The sequence below is a fragment of the Cynocephalus volans genome, chromosome X, assembly GCF_027409185.1.
Source record: "Cynocephalus volans isolate mCynVol1 chromosome X, mCynVol1.pri, whole genome shotgun sequence".
Lineage (NCBI taxonomy): Eukaryota > Metazoa > Chordata > Mammalia > Dermoptera > Cynocephalidae > Cynocephalus > Cynocephalus volans.
In genome coordinates this window covers 147,726,080-147,748,440 of record NC_084478.1, presented here as the reverse complement: position 1 = coordinate 147,748,440, position 22,361 = coordinate 147,726,080, and the positions used below count along the sequence as shown (strand labels likewise).

The 22,361-nt window shown below is 36.8% G+C and overlaps 2 pseudogenes; one reads left to right on the top strand and one right to left on the bottom strand.

The window, feature by feature from the left end:
* Window positions 1-9,596: 9,596 nt before the first annotated feature.
* The window catches only part of LOC134368451 (testis-expressed protein 15-like), a 52,988-nt pseudogene continuing 40,223 nt past the window's right edge, over window positions 9,597-22,361 (top strand).
* On the bottom strand, window positions 15,793-17,684 carry LOC134367087 (syntaxin-binding protein 2-like; annotated as a pseudogene).

Below are 22,361 nucleotides of genomic sequence, written 5' to 3'. Positions count from 1 at the left end.
GAATAAATACTTTAAAAGATCTGTAAAATCCTCATGGAAAAAAAATATGACTTGAAAAAGCAGAGAAATGTATCATGTTCACAGATAGGAAGACTAATATAACTGTGTTATTTTTCCCCAAATCGATCACTAATTTCAGTGAAATTTCAATTAAAACCAGAACAAGATTCCTTATTAGATGAGTGCAATATAAAAATGTATATGGAAGCATAAAAATGCTATGGAAGAACAAAGATTTTTTTTTTCTTTTCTTTTGGTTTTACCCAAGCGTATATTGAGGTTTATTATAGTATGGGTGGTGGTGCGGGGATGCAGAAAGACACGAGTGAAACAGAACAGAGAGCCCATGTATTTCATGCATGTATGAAAAATAGATTTATGTCAGAGATGGCATTACACATAAATAGGAACAGGAAATGTTAAAATAACAGCTAGTGCTGTTTTATATTCGTATGGAAAAATTGAGCCTTTGTTTCTTACCTTAGACAAAAAATGAATTTCAGGAAGAGTAAAGACTTAAAGGTGAAAGGCAAAACAATAAAAATATTAAATGAGAATGTGTGGAATTATCTTTCTGGCAGGGAAAAGTATTTCTAAAAGTTGATCAAAAGCAAAAATGAAAAGAAAATAGAAAGGAAAAAATTTATAATTTTGACTACATTGAAGTTAAAATTTCTGTTTAAAAATTTAAAAGACAGGTTCAAACGTGGAGGAAATTATTTGCAACAAGTATAATTGGTGAAGAGATAGTAATATTTCATATAAAGATTTCTTGCAGATACATAAACAACCTGATAGATAAGTGGGTAAAAAAAACTTGAATGGGCATTTTATAGATGTAAAAACACAGATGACCAGTAAATATACTCAGTACGGGGTCAGTCTCATCAAAAATTGGGGAAATGCAAACTAACTACAGTGAGATATCACTTGCATCTATCAGGTTGACAAAAAGTAAAGTCAGCTGACATCACATGGTGAGAATATGAAGCAACTGGAATTCATACACTGCTTGTGACAGTGTATAATAAAGATTCAGAAGTTAGAAAAACTTTAATTTTTGTGTAGTCTATGGGAGGAAGATGCTATAAAATTAAAAGGCAAAAATATTGCAATACACATCTGTAGATGGAGTCTTTACAAATCATTAACTGAAAGACCATCTTCCCTCCCTGAAGGAAAAAAAGTGGAGAAAAAGAGGAACAGGCGATTCACAGAAAAAAATAAAATAGCTCAACCTCACTGTTGATGAAAGAAGTGCAAGTTGGAACCACAGGTTCTATTTTTATTTATCAAGTTTGCAAAAGTTTCAAGTATTAAAAAATAAAATTTTTAAGAGAATATTTTTTTCTTATAAGTAAAAATTAATTAAAACAGTAATAAAGGCTAGATAAAGATGAGTTACTAAGAGACTAAGAAAGCACCACCTGAGTAGCAGCTGTAAAATCAGGATTATGAAGTCAGAGAAGTCTGGCAAAGAGTGTATTATTTCAAGAACAGTTTGCTGAAGAGAATCAAAAGTAGAGAGGCCAAGTAAGCTGTGGGCCAGAAATGTGCTTATGGGAGTAAGAGATGGATGCTGAAATCAGTGATGATTCTGAAGATTGCTGTTTCGGTAGAGTAATGTAGGTGGAAATCAAAGTAGTTTGAGGAGGGGGTCGGGGGTGAGCTAGACAAAGACCAATATGACCCCGGTAAGTTTTAAAATCAAGTTCAAGCCTGTTTAAATGCTGTTGGGTAGAAGTCAGAGAAGCAAAGTGGGCAAGGATGAAATTCACAATATGCTAGAGATGACTGAGACATGAAGTGTAAGAGAAGGCTCTGAAATGGAGATGATGAGACCTAGTTTATATTTAGTCCCACCTGTTTGATACGTAAGTTGCTTCATCTGTAACAGGGTCAGCAAACTTTTTCTATGAATAGCTGCGTAGTAAATATTTTAATCTTTGTGGGCCATAGGGCCTGTGCCACACTTAATCAACTATACTGTTTCTTTTTGTTTTGTTTTGTTGGTTGGTTAGCTGGCTAGTCAAAGGATCTCAACCCTTGACCTTGGTGTTATAACACCACGCTCCGACCAACTGAGCTAACCGGCCAGCCTCAGCTATGCTCTTCTAATAGGAAAAGTAGCCAAAGGCAATAGGTAAATGAATGGGTGTGGCTGTGTTCCAGCAAAACTTACAAGGGACACTGAAATTTAATTTTTTTATAATTATTTATGTGACATGAAAATTACTTGACTCTTTTCAATCATTTAAAAACGTAAAAACCATTCTTAGCTTGTAGACCCTACAAAAATAAGTAGTGGGCTGGATATGGCCCACAGGCTATAGTTTGCCAACTTCAGATGTATAAAATGAAAAGTCGGACAAAAGTATATTTTATCTCTACATTGTATAGTCTTAACTAAGGAATTCATCTTGAATTAATCTGACTAAGTATATATGTAGTTGATCATATCTATGATTTATCTTTTTTTTTTTTATTTTGTGCAGCTGGGTGGTACAGGGATCAAACCTTGCACCTTGGTGTGTTATCAGCACCATGTTCTAACCATCTGAGCCAACCAGCCAGCCACTTGATTTGATTTAACCTTATGCTTATCAGAAGTAATTCTGTGTCTCAACCATTTAGAACTCTGCAGAAGAACTCAGAATTTATGTGTTTGTGACTGAAATTCCAAGAATATTATTTATTCATCAGGAATTCTTTCCCAGGGAAATTACAGGGATCATTTTTGCCATGCCTGCATATCATCATTATAATACTTTAATATTTTAAAATCGAATTTTTTTACTAAAGTATATTTTGAGATGGAAAATCAGTATTTGTCACCAAAAAAAGGTAATTGTAAAAATAAGTGAAACAGAACAGTGCTATTTGCGAGAAGACCTTGAAGCTGATGCAATAATTTCTTTTTGTTAAAAAGGGATATTAACAAGGTTCTAGAGATGTTAAAGGTGAACTAACAAGATGCCTTACGTGAAAGTTTGAAAGAGAACAGTAAAAAACCTTTCTCACTAATGCTTTGTTATGTCTACCTTGAGTTGCCTCATATTAAGAAACTTTTTCATGACTGATAGCATTTGAGTCTTATTAAGGGAAATCTAGGACTCTCTAAGTTGTTCACTTGAAACACCAAATTCTGTTATTAAAGACTCTTAGATAGTAATCAGGTAAAAGATTTTGCAGGCTTTTTGTGTGTTTGTTTGTTTTTGATTTTTAAGTAATCCCTTATATGTAACCAGTGGTCTCAATTCAGTTAGTACTGAAGTTTCTAACTTTTAATAATAGTCTTAGGAAACCCAGTATAAATGTTCTCTTAAACAGACCTTGGGAGGATTAAGTCTTTACACTGGCTATTTGAAATAAGGGGTTTATTTCCTTTGCCACTAACTTGTCTTTGAAAGACGTATTACCCTTCCTAATGCACGCAGAGGAAATGCACTGTGGAGGAAAGTAGTGACTTGCCCAAGGTTCCATTGTTGGTTAATTTTAGAGCTAGAATTAGAACCAAAATCAGTTGGCTTGTAACCTATTGATCTTTACAATACTGTGCTTCTTGACACACTCTATAAAGTTGGTTCCATAGCACAGGCTTCAGGATTACATTAACAGGTAATTGTTTGCGGTTGTTGTGTACCAGGTTATGCAACTATATGACATGTAGATATTATTATTACCCTCAGAGAAGTTAGTCATTTTACCCATATTAGCATTGTTAATTCATGGCAGAAGCTAAATTTGACCCATTATGACATATTGCCTTTCAAAATAACATCCGTTTTCAATCGGTCTAGTATTAGGGTCTAGGCTTCCTTTTAGGAACTGAGACTCACTCTCATTGATTCTTAGATATTCCCAAGCCCAAAGAACCCAGTTTCCCTGTTAGATTTTAGCTCCTTTATATCTTTTGTTTCTTGTCTTCTGACCTGATGAGCACGTGCAGTACACTGTTAAAAGGAAAATGTGATAGAGGGTATCCTTATTTTATTCTTAATGTTAAGAGAGTACTTCTGACATTGACCAATTTGATGTAAATGTTCAGTTATGAGTGTTTCTGTCTATTCCCATTTGGTACGATGTTTTTTCATGTTTACATTTATTTTACATTTATTTGTACATATTTGTGGAGTACAGTGTGTTTCAATACATTCATATGCTGTACATTGGTGCACTTAGGGTAGATAGCACAGTTTCATACCCATTAATCCACTACTTCCCTGCTCCCCGCCAACCCCCTAACCTCTGGTAACCATTATTGTGCTCTCTACTTCTATGAGAACCACTTTTTTTTGTTGTTTTTCAGATTCCTCATATGAGTGATATCTTATGCAGTATTTTTCTTTCTGTGCCTGCCTTCACTTACCGTGATGATCTCCAGTTCCATCCATGTTGCTGCAAATGGCAGGATTCCATTCTTTTTTTACAGCTGAATAGTATTCTATTCTGTATATATGCCTTAGTTTTGTAATCCATTCATTTGCTGATGGGCATTTAGGTTGATTCCAACTCTTGGTAATTGTGAATAGTGTTGAAATGAACATGGAGTGTAGATGTCTCTTTGATATATTGTTTTCATTTCCTTTGGGTATGCACCCAGTAATGGGATGGCTGGGTCGTAAAGTAGATATATGTGTAGTTCTCTGAGGAACCTCTATACTATTTCCACAATGGCTGTATCAGTTTACATTCCCACCAGCAATATAGGAGAGTTCCCTTTTTCTCTGCATCCTCACCAGCATTTGTGTTTTCTGTCTTTTTGATAATAGCCACTCTAACCGGAGTGAGATGATCTCTCATTGTGGTTTTAATTTGCATTTCCCTGATAATTAGATGAGCATATTTTTGTGTGTGGATATTAGCCCCTTGTCTGATGTGTAGTTTGCAAATACTTTCTCCCATTCTATAGGTTGTCTCTTCACTTTCTGATTGTATCATGTGCTGTGCAGAAGCTTTTTTTTCTTTGATGAAGTCCCAATTGTCTATTTTTGCTTTAGTTGTCAGTGTCTTGTTCAGAAAAGTGCTGCCCACTCCCATTTCGTGTAACATTTCCCCTGTGTTTTCTTCTAGTAGTTTCATAGTTTAAGGTCTTAGATTTAGGTCTTTACTCTATTTTGAGTTGACTTTTGTATATGGTGAGAGATGGGACTCTTGTTTCAGTCTTCTGCATGTGGATATCTAGTTTTCCTAACACCATTTTTTGAAGAGTCTGTCTTTTTCCCAGTGTATATTTGTGGCACCTTTGTCAAAAATCAGTTGTCTGTAAATGTGCGGGTTTATTTCTGGGCTCTCTGTTCTATTCCATTAGTCAGATTGTCTGTTCTGTTTTTATGCCAGTACAATGCTGTTTTGGTTACTAGAGCTTTATAGTACATTTTGAAGTTAGGTAGTGTGATGCCTCCTACTTTGTTCCTTTGTCTAAGCTTGTGCTTAGTATACCACGTCTTTAGTAGTTCCATGCAGATTTTAAGTTTTTTTCTATTATTGTAAAGAATGCCATCAGTATTTTGATAGGGATTGCACTGAATGTGTAGACAGTGGATAATTTGGACATGTTGATTATATTAATTCTTCCAAACGAACAGGGAATGTCTTTCCATTTATTTGTGTCATCTTCAATTCTTTCACCAAAGTTTTATAGTTTTCTTTGTAGAGGTCTTTCACCTCATTGGATAAATTTACCCCAAGGTATTTCTTTTTTTTTTAGCTGTTGTGAATTGGATTAATTTCTTGCTTTTCTTAGATATATCATCATTGGCATATAGAAACACTATTGACTTTTGTGTGTTGATTTTGTATCTTGCTACTTTATTGAATTCACTAGTAACTTTTTGGTGGAATCTTTAGGGATTTCTATGTATATGATTTTATCATCTATGAATAGCTATAGTTTGACTTCCTCCTTTCCTACCTGGATGCCATTTATTTCTTGTTCTTGCCTTATTGCACTGGCTAGGACTTCCAGTACTATGTTGAATAACAGTGGGGAATGTGGGCATCCTTGTCTTGTTCCAAATCTTAGAGGAAAAGCCTTCAATTTGGGGCCATTCAATATGATATTAACAGTGGGTTTGTCATATATGGCTTTTATTGTGTTGAGGTACATTCTTTCCATACGTAATTTGTGGAGTGTTTTTGTTCTGAAGTGGAGTTGGAGTCTATCTAATGCTTTTTCTACATCTATTGAAATGATCATACAGTTTTTTTCTTCATTTTGTTGATGTGGTATTGATTTGTGTTTGTTGAACCATCCTTGCATCCCTGGGATGAATCCCACTTGATCACGATGAATGATCTTTTTAATGTGTTTTTCATTCACTAGAATTTTGTTGAGTATTTTTGCATCTGTGTTCATTAGGTATATTGGTCTGTAGCTATCTTTTTTTGTTGTATCTTTTTCTGGTTTTGGCATAAAGGTAATTCTGGCCATGTAGAATGACTTTGGAAGTACTCCCTTATCTTCAGTTTTTCCAAAGAGTTTGAGAGCAATTGGTATTAGTTCTTCTTTAAATGTCTGGCAGAATTTGACAGTAAAGCCGTGTGGTCCCTGGGTTTTCTTTGTTGGGAGTATTTTTATTACTATTTCTGTCTCATTCATAATTGGTCTGTTTATGTTTTCAAATGCATCATGATTCAACCTTGGTAAGTTGTGTGTGTCCAGGACTTTATCCATTTCTCTCAGGTTTTCCAGTTTGTTCACATATAGTTGTTTGTAATCATCTCTTAGGATCTTTGTATTTCTGTGGTATCAGTTGTAATGGTTTCTTTTTGATTTCTGGTTTTGTCTGTCTTCTCTTTTTCTTCATTATCCTAACTAAAGGTTTGTTGATTTTGTTTATCTTTCCAAAAATCAATTCTGTTTTTCTTTTTTGACTGCTGGCCAGTTCAACGATTTGAAACATTGACCTTGGTGTTATCAGCACAGTGCTCTACCAAGTGAGCAAACCAGCCAACTCCAAAAAACCAGTTCTTGCTAAGACCTTTTTAATATTCACGAATGAATTTTGAATTCAACTATAGATGCTTTTTCCTGATCTATAGAGATAATCACTTGATTTTTCTCCTTTAATCAAGTTAGGTAGTAAATGAAATGTACATATTTCCTATTGGACAGTCACTCTTGCATTTCCGAGGTGAACGCAGCGTATTTGTGATATGTTATCTTTATTTTCTTTTAGAATCAATTTGTAGCTACCGATTTAGTGTCTTCTTAATAATAATAGGAATATTCATACTTTTTATTTATTCTAAGTTATATTTTTCCAAGAATTTATTATTTTCTGTAAACTTTAAATATATAGGTATGAAATTCTTCACTTTCATAATACACACTCTTAAAACCTATATACATAGATGTTTTAATTATTGCAAAATCCTTCTGTTTTTGATTCGTTAGTTTTTTAGTTCATCGTTTCTTTTGAGTATCTGTTTAGGACCTCCTGGGTGCATTGCACTGCACATTAACAGTTCCTAATTTTTTTAGGAATTTTTTGGTCTACTCTCTATGGCTCACATAGAATAGCCTTGCCATGAATCCCTCGGATTCAAACTTTCTGATTTTATTTCTACATAGATATAAATAAACAATATATGTAAACATGTATGTAATGGCTGATAAGACAATTATAATATAAAACATGACACATTTTGCATATGTATGTAAAAGTAAATAATATAAATGTAATGGTTATGGGTATGTGATATGTGAGCATAAAGAAATGTATGAATTTGTTATCACTTTAGCATGTGTGATTTGTTTGGGTTGAAGTTAAAGGCATATTATTCAATGTTGGAAAAGTAATTGAAAAATTACTGGGTGTGATTTATTTAATAGAGGATATTGAATAGCATTGTACCCTGAATATTCATCTTTCATCAATTTTTAACTTAGCTTTTTGTCGCAATGTAATGTCCTAAGCATTAAGGAAAGAAATCAGTGAATTTCAGAAGTCTTTCATGTATTAGTAAATCCTACTAGAGAAACATTTTGTAAGAAACCGTATAGCTAAAATCATCCAGCTTTCTTGAATATATAACTTAACTGTAGTGGAAAACAGTATTGAGGATTTCTCAGCACTTGTCTGTTAAGTAAATATATTCAACTGATTGTTCTATACATTTATGTGCTGTTGATGTAGATCAAGACAAATTGAAGAGTTTTTCTGTAATTTAAGTCATCCTAAATAAATTATTCTCCCTTCACCCCCTTACTAAACTGCCAGGGAACATGGCAGTCTTGACAGCTATCTCTGGAGCTGGTATATCTTCAGGGTATTCTTTTTAGAAGGCAGCACCTCACTAGTGTCTGTCAGTGTGGCTGGATGAGAGAAGGACTGATTTTTCTTTTCTTCTTTCTAGAGGTCTCTATCAATTCCCTACTCTGATCCATGTTTGATTGGGAGATGCAAGAGCTCCTTTCATAAAGGGCAGAGGAGGAGTGGGGATTGGGAGGGAATCCTTTATTGAACCTCCTATAGAATCTTATCCTTTATGATCTTTCTGTAGAATTTTGGCATCTCTTAATTTGGATTGTGACCTAATGCTTGAACTAAGCAGTTGATACGTATCAGGAGGCCCATGAAACATATTATGAAATGGTATGAAAAATGCCTCCTTATATCGATTTCTCTGCATGAGCTCCATAGCTTTCCTTTGATATCCACTTTGAGTTCTATTGGAGAGGCTAAGAGTCAGTGTTTGTATGTGTATGGGGAGAGGTAAGTTGCAGGTTGGGGAGAGAGAAAATAGAGGAAGGGAGAGCAAGGAAGGGGAGTAATATCTTTGTTACTACTAGGATAAAAGTATATGATGTTGTCTTAGGCATTTCTAGAATGATTCTATAGAACAATAGGCAATGAGCTACAGTTGACCATCAACTGTAGGGTAGTCAGGCAATAGTTGGTTTACAGCTTTCATAAATTTCTCCTAATGCCAGAGATTCTGATTTAAAGAGAATATCATTCTAGTCACAGAAAAATACAGGAAAAATACTTTTAAAAACAGAGTATTTGCAAAAAATTTACCAAATGTTTATAAAAATTGCTATTTCTCAAAGTATTTAAGCTTTTCAGGGACACAGAGGCTTTTTTTACCCAATTACAATTACAGCTTGAGTAATTAACTAATCTGAAAAACAGAAATCCAAAATGGTCCAAATTTTGAAACTTTTTGAACACCAACATGCTGCACAAAGGAAATGTTCACTGGAGCATTTTGGATTTTCGGACTGGGGATGCTGAACTGGTAAGTATAATGCAAATATTCCAAAATCTGAAAGAATTCAAAATCTAAAACACTGTGGTCCCAAGCATTTTGGAAAGGGGATATTCAACCTTTACATAACGTACAAGGAAAACGTCTGTTAGAAACTAAAAAGTAAATACTTCTAATATTGTATAAAAACCAAAGTGAATTCATTTTCTTTTTTGGATAACCTGGCAAGTTGAGATTGAAATCTGTTGACAGTATGACCAAGTATATGTCTTAATTCAATTCCGTTTCAGAACTTTCAAACAATTTTATTACCAACGTCTTTAATGTATTTACCGAACTTTGGCTCAATAACACTTCGTTGATTTTAGGCCACCAACAAAATGGAAATGAAAGAGATTGTCAAACACAAGACACTGTGGAAAATGAGCTCAACCAGTGAACCTTTATTTTTTACTGGTGTAGAAGTCAATCATTTGAAGAAATTCACCATTCCCAAGATCAGGAGGACAGCTGGAAAAGGTAATGTTTCTATAGAAGATGGGATTTTTTCATAGCTAGTACTGTATTTCTCTGGTTTTTACTTTATGTTCATCTTCTGTTTTGACTCTATAATATATAAAATTATGTTAAGTCTGGTCTTTGATTCCTTAAACTCACGTGTTCTTCTGGATCTTCACAAAATGTGATAGGTACATGTCTACTATTTCTTCCACTAAGTAAATCTAAAAACCCTGGACATTATATATGAAACAAATATAAGCAGACTTTCCTTGGTGGAAGGAAGATAACAGACCGGCCAGGGACCATGACATAGCAGTAAGTTCCCTGTGTTTACTTTTTGTTTCTTACATAACTCAGATTGGATACCCACAACCCAGAAATGTCAACTGACACAGACCCCCATCCCCCCCAAAATCCCCAACAAAAGCCTGTTCTCTCTTGCCAAAGGACTGAGAAAGGAGCAGCCTAGAAAGATAGAAATGTATTTTACATTAAACACCCTACTCCTGCATAAAACCCCGAGGCAGGGGACCATTGCCCTTGCACTTTTGTCAGCAAAGGCTAAGTGGAGAGCAGAGACTTGCACCTGTGCCTCTCCCCTTTCCCACTGGGGTGGTGTCAGAGGAGGCCAAGTGAACAACCTGGACTCTGACCCATACCCAGCAGGAGCAAAGTATTCCTCTTTCTCCCTGTGGTGCCAGTGGTGATCAAGTAAGGAGCCAAGACTTTTACTACCACAGAGCAGTAACGTGTTCCCCTCTTTGCCATCCCCTCTTCCTGCAGTGCCAGTGGATTTCCACCTCTGCTCTTTACTGATGAATTGACCCTTCCCACTATGGTTAAAGTCAGTGCACACGAAGTGGAGAGCCTTAGCTTCTACCAAACTCATCAAAAACAAATTATCTGTCCCCTACCACAATATCAGTGGAGGCTTAGTTGAGAGTTTGGACTTCCATCCCTTTTCAGGGGTGACAAGTTACAACCCCCAAGGGTGTCAATGGAGGCCCTGTGGAGAGCCAGGACTTCAACCCTGCCTAGTGGTAGTGTCCTTCCTTCCCAGACAGCAGTTTTCCCTGCCAGCATGGTATTAGTAAAGGCTTGCTAAAATGCAAGATTATATACAATCCAGTCTCATCACAATATCCTGAATGGATAGGATAGAATAAAAACTACTCATCTTACCACCACCGAGGAAAATCTCAACCTGAATGGGAAATGATATTCAACAGATGCCAACATAGAGATGACACAGGTGTTAGAATTATTTGACAAGGCTTTTAAAGTAGCCGTCATAAATATGTCTGAACAAGCAATTAAAGACACTTAAAATAAACAAAAACATAGAAGATTTAGACCTGAAAAATACAATAATCCAAATAAAAATTCAGTGAGGCTAAAACTGATAGAACTACAAAAAGGAGTAGATGAATCTACTGTTACAGTTGGAGACTGCAACAACCCTTTGCTAGAAATGGACATATCCAGCAGACAGGAAATCAGTTAGGGCATAGTTGAACTCATCACCACCATCAATCAACTGGATATAACGAACATCTGTAGACTATGCCATCTAACAATTAGCATAGTACATATTTTTCTCAAGCTCACATGAAACATGCACCAAGATAGATCACATCTGGTCCATAAAACACACATTAAGAAATTTGAAATAATAGAATTCATACAATTTCTGCTCTCAAATCACAATGGAATTGAGCTAGAAATCAATAACAGAGAGATAGCTGGAAAATCTAAACTATTTGGACATTAAACAACACACTTCTTATATAACACATAAATCAAAGAAGAAATCTCAAGATAAATTTAATAGTACCATGAACCGAATGAAAATGAAAACACAAAATTTGTGGGATCCAGCAAAGAAGTGCTAGGAGGAAGTTTACAGCACTGAAATAAGAAAAGATCTAAAATTAATAATTTAAGTTTCCATCTTAGGAAATTAGAAAAAGAAGAGCAAATTAAATCCCAAGCAATCAGAAAAAAGAGAAATAATAACAATTTGGGCATAAATCAATGAAATTGAAAACAAGAAATTAATAGAAAAAATCAACAAAACCAAAATCTGACATTTTTTGTAAAGATCAATAAAATTGACAAGCTTTTAGCCAGGATGACTAAGAAAAAACAGGAGACAAATTACTAACATTAGAAATGAAAAGAAGGGACATCACTACAGATCCCATGGACATTCAAAGTCTAAGGAATACTATGGACAACCTTATGCCTACAAATTTGATCACCTGGATGAAATGCACAAATTCCTTGAAAGACACAATGGACCAAAAGTCCCACAAGAAGAAATAGACAATCTCAATTTGCCTGTATCAGAGAAATTGAATGAATAATTAATAACCTTCCAAAACAGAAACCACCAGACCCCTTATTGATTTGGTGAATGCTACCAAACATCTAAGAAATTATACCAGTTCTCTACAATCTGTTTCAGAAGGTAGAAGCAGAGGGAGTACTTCATAATTCATTCTAAGCCACTGTTACCCTAATACCAAAAAAGGCAAAGACATTATGAGAAAATAAACTACAGATCAGTATCTTTCATAAACATAGATGCAGACATCTTCAATAAAATATTAGCAAATCAAATCCAACAATGTGTAAAAAGAATTTTACACACTGCTACTATACTAGACCATTTGTTTTGCTTATATCAGAATGTCTGGAACTAGGTAATTTATAACGAAATGAAATGTACTTATTACAGCTTGGAGGCTGGAAAGTCCAAGGTCCAGGGAACACATCTGATGAGGTTGTTTTTTTTTGGTGGGGACTCTCCAATTCAATGCAGAGTATCACATGGTGAGAACAGGCTGAGTAAGAGAGAGCTAATCTCCTCACTCGCTCTCCTTTTAAAGCCATCAGAACCATGCTCGTTGCTCCATGAATGGATTGGCCCATTTGCAAGGGAATAGTCCTTTCAAACTAATCCTTTCTTCAAGGCCTCAACTTTCAAATACCATAATCAGATTTCCCACCCTCGTAGCACTATCACAAAGGGGGTTTATGTTTCCAATACATTAACTTTTGTGGGGCACACTTAACCCAAAGCAACGATCAAGTGGTATTTATCCCAGGTATGTAGGGCTGCCTCAACATTTGAAAATCAATTAATGTAATCTATCATATCAACAGACTAAAGAAGAAAAATTATATTATCATGTCAATGGATGTAGAGAAAAACATTTGACAAAATCCAGCACCCGTTCATGATAAAAACTCTCAGTACACTAGGAATAGAGTGGAATCTCCTCAACTTCATAAAAAATATGTACGAAAAGCCCACAGCTAACTTCATACTTAACAGTGAGAAACTCAAAGATGGCACTAAGATCAAGGCAAGGATGTTCCCTCTCACCACTCCTTTTCAAAATCATACTGCAAGTCCTAGTTAATGCTGTAAGACAAGGAAGCAAAAAGTATACAGATGGGGAAGGAGGAAATAAAACTGTCCTTGTTCATAGATAACATGATTGTCTACGTGGAAAATCCAAAAGAATTGACCAAAAAAATCTCCTGGAGCTCATAAGCGATTATGGCAGTTGCAGGATACAAGGTTAATACACAGAAGTCAGTTGTTGTTCTATATACCAGCAATGAACAAGTAGAATTTGAAAGTAAAAGCACAATACCATTTCCATTAGCACCAAAAAATGAAATACTGATGTTCAAATATAACAAAATACGTGTAATATCTATATGAGGAAATCTATAGAACTCTGATGAAAGAAATCAAAGAAAATCCAAATGGAGAGAGGTTCCATGTTCATGAACAGGAAGACCCAATATTGTCAAGATGTCAGTTTTTCTCTAGTTGATTTATAGATTCATTGAAATCCCACTCAGAATCCTAGTAAGTTATTTTGTGGACATCAACAAACTGATCCTAAAACCTTGCTATTCTTTTTCTGGTTTCTTAAAGTGGAAGGTTAGATTACTGACCTGAAACAATTCTACTTTGCTAATGTAAGCTTTTAGTGCTATAAATTGCCTTTTTGACAATGCATTAACTGTATTCCTCACATTTTGATGCATTGCACTTTCATTTTTATTCAGTTCATGTATTTATTTCCTTTGAAATCCCATGAATATTTAAAAATAATTGTCCCTATTTGAAGTAAGCATGATGGTCTGCATAGAAGATCCGAAGGAGTCTACAAAAAAAGAAAAGAAAAACCCATAACTAGTAAGTTCAGCAAGGTCGTTGGAATACAAGATTAAAATAAAGAAAATCAATTTTATTTCTGTATACTAGCAAGGAACACGTGGGAATCCAAATGAAAAAAATAATAGCTCAAAAAATGAAATAGGAGGGTATAAATTTAAGAACACCTACAGGATTTTATGTGTTAAACTACAAAACACTGATGGAAAACAATCAAAGAAAATCTAAATAAATGTACTGTGTTCGTGGATTAGAAGACTCAACATAATAAAGATGTCAGTTGGTCATAAATTCATCAGTAGGTTCATTGCAGTTTCTATCAAAATTCCAGCAAGACGTTTTGTAAATAGATAAGCTTATTCTGCCATTTACACGGGAAGGCAAAGAGAATAGTATAGCTTAAAACAATTCTGAAATTTAAAAAAGTGTGTGGAATTAGTCTACCCAGTATTAAGCCTTAATATATAGCTACAATAATTAGACACTTTGTTATTGACAAATAGATTACTGGAACAAGATAGAAATTTCCAGAAATCAATCCCTGCCAATATGTTCAATTGATAGGCTTTTGATTGATTTTTAACAAAGGTACATTCAGTGGAGGAAAGGTAGTCTTCATCAGATGTTGCTAGGGTAACATAGACATTCATAGACAAAAAAATGAACTTTATCCTAACCTCACACAAAACATAATTCAGAGTGAATCCCGGATTTTAATGTAAAATGTAGGGCTGGCCAGCTAGCTCACTCAGTTAAATTGGGTGCTGGGTCATAGGTTCGGCCACCCATATTGGCCAGCCACCAAAAAAAAAATAAATGTAAAGTGTGAAGCTATAAAACCTTCAGAAGAAAACATGGGAAAACATCTTCAGGATCTGAAGCCACATGAATAGTTCTTAGACATGACACGGCAAGCTCAATGCATGAAAGAGAAAATTCAATAATTTGGGCTTCATCAAAATTAGGAATTGTTGCTCTGTGAAAGACCCTGTTAGGAAGATGAAAAGATAAGCTCAGAATGGGAGAAGACATTTGCAAGTCATATATCTAACCGAGGATTCATCTAGAACATATAAAGCACTTTTATTAGTAAAAAAGAAGAGACAATCAAGTTAGAAAACAGGAAAAAAACATGCACAGAATTTTCACCAGGAAGAATATATGGATGGCAGATAAACACATAAAAAGATGTTCAGCATTATAGCCGTTAGGGAAATGCATATGAAAAGCACAATGAGATATAAGCACATACCTTTTAGAACAATGGTAAAGGAAAAGAATAACAATGCCAAATGCTCATGAGGATGTGGAGTAACCACATCACTCGTATATTGACAGTGGGAATGTGAGATAGCACAGCTACTCTGGAAAACAGTTTGGCAGCTTCTGACTGAACTGTTAAAAACGGAACATGCCAATGCATATGACCCAGCAGTGGTACTCTTGGGCATTCATCCTTGGGTAATGAAAGTGTATGTCCACACAAAAGTCAGTACGTGAATATTCGTGCCACTGTATCAGTCAGCAGCTTACAAAGATGTTCTGGTACTTGTGCAAATTGAAATAACCAGATAGTTTTCTAGTATGTAGGTTGTCTTAACTTTGCTTGGGAAATGCAATAAATACTCATGCACTAACAGTAGGTACCAGGTTTGTGTAATGATGCACATAGAGTCTGTGTACATCTTAAGTTGAAAACGAGTTGCCTGCGTTCTAGAACTATATTATGTCTATACATGTCAAATTTTAAGAATTCCAATAGGTATGTGGAGAAAAACCAGATTCATCTTTTCGTTTTTATCAAGTGTAGGAGGTCCATATTACAGTTGTCGAACCTTTTATTGTTATTATTTTTGGCAGGATGGAAGTTTATTTCTCTAGAAATGGAGGGAGTTGGGGCCAGGCAGGGCAATGTCCTTGAGCTTCTGGTCCAGTGTCTTGAGGTCATCCAGGAAGTGGGTCATAGGAAAGATGTGCAAGAGCCAATAAGCACCTCCCACTTGCCCTCAATGTCCTTTGTCACCTTGTAGGACGCCGAATCTCTGACATGGCCGTGCTGCAAACAATGTACATGATGAGCCATGGCCCGGCCCAAGCATCTACACCTGCCTTGTTCTTGTGCCAGTGGCCAAAGCAGGCACTGACAATGGCCTGGGAGATGGGCGTGGGGGCAATGTCAGCTACAAAAGGGCCACAGCTTTCATTCCAGCCAGTCTTCCATGGCATCCTCCGTCACGTCCTTGACGACCCGAATCCACGGGACATCTGATAAGTGGACTCCATGCACTCCATCCACTCCAGCTGGCTGGAGGTTCCCGAATCCCCAGGGTTGTTAATGGTGCCTCCCAGCTGCTCCGGGTTCCAGATGAGGCTGCTGTGAGCTTGCATACTGGCATGCTGGATCAGCTTGGCCATGTTTTTCTTGCTCACACCAGTGGGAAGAAGGATATAGAGCAACAGGACCCGGACCTTGTCGTAGGCTGGCGCTGTTATGTCAAGCAGCACCAGCAAAATCATCTTCATGGTGTCCTTGACCTTCTTGCCCTCTGTGTTGGATCCCATGGCCAAGGTCTTGCTCCATACTGCACAGTTTCTCCACTGAACCCTCGAAACACTTCATGCATTCATGCACTAAATTCGGGTATGTAGCATACTTGTTCAGCTCCTTCTGGTGCTGCAGCATCTCTTTCAGAATGTGGGACAGGTCTTTGATGTTGGCATTGTCAGTGGTCAGCCTCTTGCCCTCACAGAATGTCTTCAGAAGGTCTGTGACCCTCTTGGTCATGTCCACAATGTGCAGGTGCCATAGCTTCACTCATAGATCATCGTTATCATCCAGCAGCACTGCCTTCTCCCATACCATGCTCAGCCTGGTGGTTATAGCTGTACGTGTCCTGCTTAATGTCCAGCAGATCATAGGCCACGGCCTGGAATGTCAGTTAATGCAGCAATGGTGACATGGGGTCAGCTGCCCAGTCCGTGATTAGCACCTGCAAGCGGATTTTCTCAGGGCCATTGCCCAGACTGGGAGTGTCTGCATTGAAGGCGTTCAGCTTGGCCAGGACAGCATGAGCCAGCTGGGCCATGGGCTTCAGGCCCTTGCAGTAGTGGATGACAGGGTACTCCTGCAGCCTGTTGCACAGTGTAGCAGTCTGCTGGACCAGCATCTCAAGCTGCTGTGCATGTTCCCATGCCCAGAGAGTAGAGGTTGTAGGTGCTACGTGGGCATCCCGGGGAGAACACCTTGACCTCATAGGGGACTAAGGCCAGGTGGATCTCCTTCAACATCTTCACTGCCTTTGCAAATGACAGCAGCCCAGCTTACTAAACGGTGTTTCTGGGCAGTTGTCAGTGAAGACAACATGTGCTACTTTTGTAGGTGAAGATCGGGGTCCCACAGAAGTCTGTGATCAGGGCCTGAACAGACTTCTCTGTGGGGCTCAGCAAATAAATGGCCTCCAAACAGGAGATGAGTTCTCGCTGTTTATTGATATCTTCAACAATGGTGATGCCCTTGGCTGGGATGTCTGACATTTTGCAGCAGGATAACTGGATGCTCATGCTCAGATGATATATGATAATCACCTTCCATTCTTCGTCCTTTTTCATGCTCTGAATGACTCCACTCAGAATTCCCACCCCAGCACCACCCCGAGGGCACCATCTTCCCCCTTGTTGTAGAACCTTAGATATAAATTGTTGCCTTCGGTTAATGAAAATTCCAGGTACTTGGTTATTTTATGTCTTATATCAGATATGCAGTTGTCATTGTACTGATGAGCAGTAATGTTGTTTTAAATACAAATAACTACATTCTCTTTTCTTTATCTTTAGTTTACTTGTCACTTTGTTGCTCCAATACTAGAGAGTACAGGTTCATACATGACACTCTTAACCAGTGCAGGCTTGATGTAAGCCGTGATCTACAGTTGTCATGGCAGTTTGGGAATACAAATCTGGTTCACGATGAGGACCTGGAAAAAAATTTTATTACTAAGAGGTAAGTTATTATGACTTAGATAAGTTCGAGATTTTGTTTTGTTTGTTTTTAATATGGAGTCTTATGCTAATTGATTTCTACCATTTGAGATTTACTAAGGATTACTGAGAAAATAAGTACAGATCATTATTTTGTTACCTTCTCTTAGCCTTTGGTAATATTGAAAAGGTAAGTTTGAGGTCTGATTACTTAGTAAGTTTTACACATTAATGTAGTTAGATTTCAGACATCTCCTTCTAATTTTCTAATCTTGATAAATTTTCCAGAAGCATGGATAAGCATATTTTTATTAAGCTGCCGTTTTGAAGATACCATGAACCTCCTGTGTAATACAAAAGAGCAGTTAAGATAATCAGAAAGTATTTTTTTTTCTCTTGATACAACCCATTGGAAACTTAGTTGAAGTTTTAATTTGCGGGGGATGGAGTCGGGCTGTTTCCACCTGATCCACTAGAACCATCTGTCTGGGCTGACGCCACTGGTTCTGAGGCTCAGTTTTTTAAAGTGTCCCTTCAGCTTTTTGGGAAGGCAGAACACATGATTGTTATTTTGATAAGAAAGAATAAGATCATATGCAAAGTTCTCATTGTAAACATTTTGTATGTATAAGTATTGATGTGGTGTGAGCATAGGTTATTTTAGCATTTTCATTTTCTGAACTCACCTCCTTACCATATTGCCCTCTTTAACTTCAAACCTAACTATGGCTTGGTAGATTCATTTTGGAATGTTTTGGTTTCTTTTTTGCTTTTGTTTTAGAATCCCATTCCTCTTGACTCAAACATGCTGCCCCACTTGACGTCACTTTGGAGATTTGGAATTGGTGGGAATGACAGAATAAGTTGTGGTATATTCTTTTCAATCTAAAAACCACAGCTTTGAGTGAGGATTGAATGGACTGCATATGTCCTGCCGCTTCCAGATACAAAGAACAGATTGACCAAAAAATGAATTCCTGGTATTGTTTCTTGCTTCTGGTTCTTTTAGACATTTAAAATTTTGTCCTTTCAACCAGTTATTTCTCCCTGTTAGTGTTAGAGAAAAGTTAGAACAACTACCCAATGATACAGGACATATTAGAACTTTCTAAATGACCAACAAGTATAGGATTTATTGTTTTCTTTGGTATTTGCCCAATTAGACAAAAACTCATTTGTTTCCCATAGTACTTTATACTCATTTTTATAAGACGTACCACAATATATTGGTTTGCGTCTTGTTCCCGCAATATATTGTGATTTTTATTTTTTTGTGTGTCCATAAATGTGAGTCTGGCAACAAATTGGGTGCTTAAATGTCAAATTAAGTTAAACTTTTATGTCATTTTAAAAAATCAGTGATGCTAAGAAGTACCCTTAAGGAACATTAAGGCACAGGCGGAAATGAAGAATAAAAATAAACAGAGTGGTTAGCAGAAGAGAATAATAAAATGGGGATATGAAGAGAGAAAGTATTGATAACGTTGATGCCTCTGGTTTTTATTTTCATCACTCCCCTTAGAGGAAGTAAGTTTATAAATCTGTAGTATCAGGAAAAGCAGGTGGCTCCAAAAAGATACCAGTCTCCACTTCTTATCTACTTCTTGTCTACTTCTTAAGTGTAAAATCAGCAAAAACAAATAATCTAAACATCTATGTATTTGATCATTCATTAAACATTTGAGTGCCTACTGTGTCAGATATTACATTTGATACTCTCAGGAAAAAAATGAATCAAGTTTTCTCCTCGGCCGTAAAAGGTTCACATTCTATTAGGGAAGACACATAGCTAAATATAATATAATGTTATAATAAAGATACAGGTGTACAGATGAGGGATTGATTATTCTTCCTGAGAGATGTTTCACAGAGTTAAGAAACTTGAGCTGGTCTTAAGAGGAATTAAATGTAGTTTCTCTCTTACCCATTAAGTCTATTGCCCTAAGTGTATCAGTTTGGCCATTTTGGGTTTTGTTTTAAGATAACTTTTAAACATTTCAAATTTATGCGAAAGATTATCATTTTAAACACTGTCAGTACCCAGTCAATGCTGTGATTGAATTTGTACTTAATGTCTCAATTTATATTCCACCGCAGATGTGTAGTCTGAACTCTCCATGGTTAATTTCATCCACTTTATCAATGATTACTTCCAAGGGTGTGTTGAACTAAAACAGTTTGGACCAGGGACACACTGAGGAAACATTGGCTTGGGGTCTCTGGGAAAGAGAGACCAATCTGATGTGAACAAGGAAGCATGTTCTTCCGGCTACTGGTAACAGCATTCCTGGGATAATAATGAGATTAGTGTTAGGGTGACTCTAACGCTAAGGACGGCAGAGCAAAGAGATGAGAAAAACCTGGATCCCCTGAGTCACGGAATCAATCAATCCTGATAAATGTTGCCTGGTTTCTGAACTTCTTGTTATGAGAAGTTAACTTATTTTTAAGCCAGTTTGAATGGGTTTCTGTACTTGAAGTCATGGTATTCCAACTGGAACTGAATTTGGTACTGGTAAAGGGATACTTAACACGTAAGAGATTCTAAAATTAAGGACTTAATTCAAGTGAAGAAGGCAATCAGGACCCCCACTATTCCCATATTGGAGGTTGGTGATACTTTCTACCTTGGGGCAAAGACAGAGTATTTCATGTGCCTGTAGATTTGAGGGAAATTGTCCAAAAAAATAAAGATATTAGAGCACCTTGACTATTTCCTGGTTAGACCCAAGAAAGATCATTTGTTAAAAACCGTAGAAAATGCAGATTTGAGTTTTTTAAAAAATAGGTTCTTTCTGTTTGTGGCCTAGCTTCACACAGTTCAGCTTTGTAAGATTAGCTTGAAGTAGAGAATTCCTCTTTTACGTAGTGCGAATATGGATTTATAAGGAACGAGATTTAATAGGAGATAAGTATGTGTGGCAAAGCACTAATCTGTTGCCTTAAATCTTCCCCAAATACCTCCTTTTCAATATTTTCTACCTGGTCAATTGAACTATTAAAAAATAAATACATATTTTAAATGCCATCTGGGAGGAAGAAACGGATAGTTTCAAATTGAAACCCAGTAATTAAAGGCCGTTGTAGATTCTGGGACTTGTGTGATGAGAAGATCTCAGAGGATTGTTGCCAGGAGATAGAAATTCTTAGTCTCAGCCATTGTCTAAACAAGATCTCTTGCTATGGTTAATCGCCTTTTGAATTTTGAGAGTAAGGAATCCCAGCTACTACTTTTTGCATAGTTATACTTTGTGCTAAGGACCAGTTAAGAGTGACCATTTGTTGTGTCATTCTTCTCTTTTCTGAATTTCATTGTGGTCATCCTGTTTTTTCCACACTAGTGTATTTTGGGTGTAGATAAATTAACTGTTTTAGCCATATGTTCCCTAAATGGATGTTGATTATAGGGATCTATATCGAGATCTGTTAGAAATGAAGGCACATTACTCACATCATGGACTTGGAGTTTGATGTAGTAATTACATGAGACTTTGGGTTGTTCCCTTCTTGGGAGTTGGGATTGAAAGTGCTTTGTGTGGGCATGAGCATTTTTAAAAGGTTTAATGTATTAGAAGAAGGGTGTATATAAAGGGTAGCCAAATGAGTAGACCATAATAGACTGCAGTTTTTTCCTAACAGTTCTGGATCATGTGACATAATTAGTTTAAGCCATTCTTTGCCCCATTCCCCTTGCTTTATTGGGTTCCTGATGCAGAAGCCTAGTCAATATAGTTCCATCGAAGACAGCATGAGTCTTACTTGGAATCCTGGAAAGTGAAGTCTCTGTCTCTCCTGGTGGCTATGAGCAAGAAAGCCAGAAAGCCTAGTTGCAGCCCTCTTACGAGTATGAGGGGAACCAAACATGGATAAAGACAAAACTGTAGACAGTATAGTGGAGAGTCAGGAATAAAAATGTGTTACTATTATCGTTGAAGGACTGAGTAAGTTTGGAATCTGCCTGTGGTAAGCAGCATAATGCTCCCCCGAAGATACCCAAGTCCTAATCCCCAGAATCTATGAATGTTAGTTTACATGGTAAAAAGAGCTTGCAGATATGACTGAGATCACAGACCTTGAGATGGGTGACTATTCTGGGTATCTGGGTGGACCCAGTTTAACCACATAAGCTTTCATAAATAGAAAAGGGAGGCAGAAGAGTGGATCAGAGAAGGAGATGAAAGAAAGAGATTTGAGAGGAACTCAAACTGCCTTTGCAGATGGAAGAAGGGGATTATGAGTGAAGGGATGTGGGTAAATTCTAGAAGCTGAGAGGACCCTCAGCTAACAGCCAGCAAGGAAATGGACCTCAGTCTTACAACTGGTAATAGTTAAATTCTGCCAACGAGGAAAGGGATCCTCCCCTAAGACCTCAAAGGGGAACACAGTCCAGATGACACCTTGAGTTTAGCCCCATGAGACCCGTGTTAGACTTAATACCTGCATGACTGTAAGATAATAAGTATACACT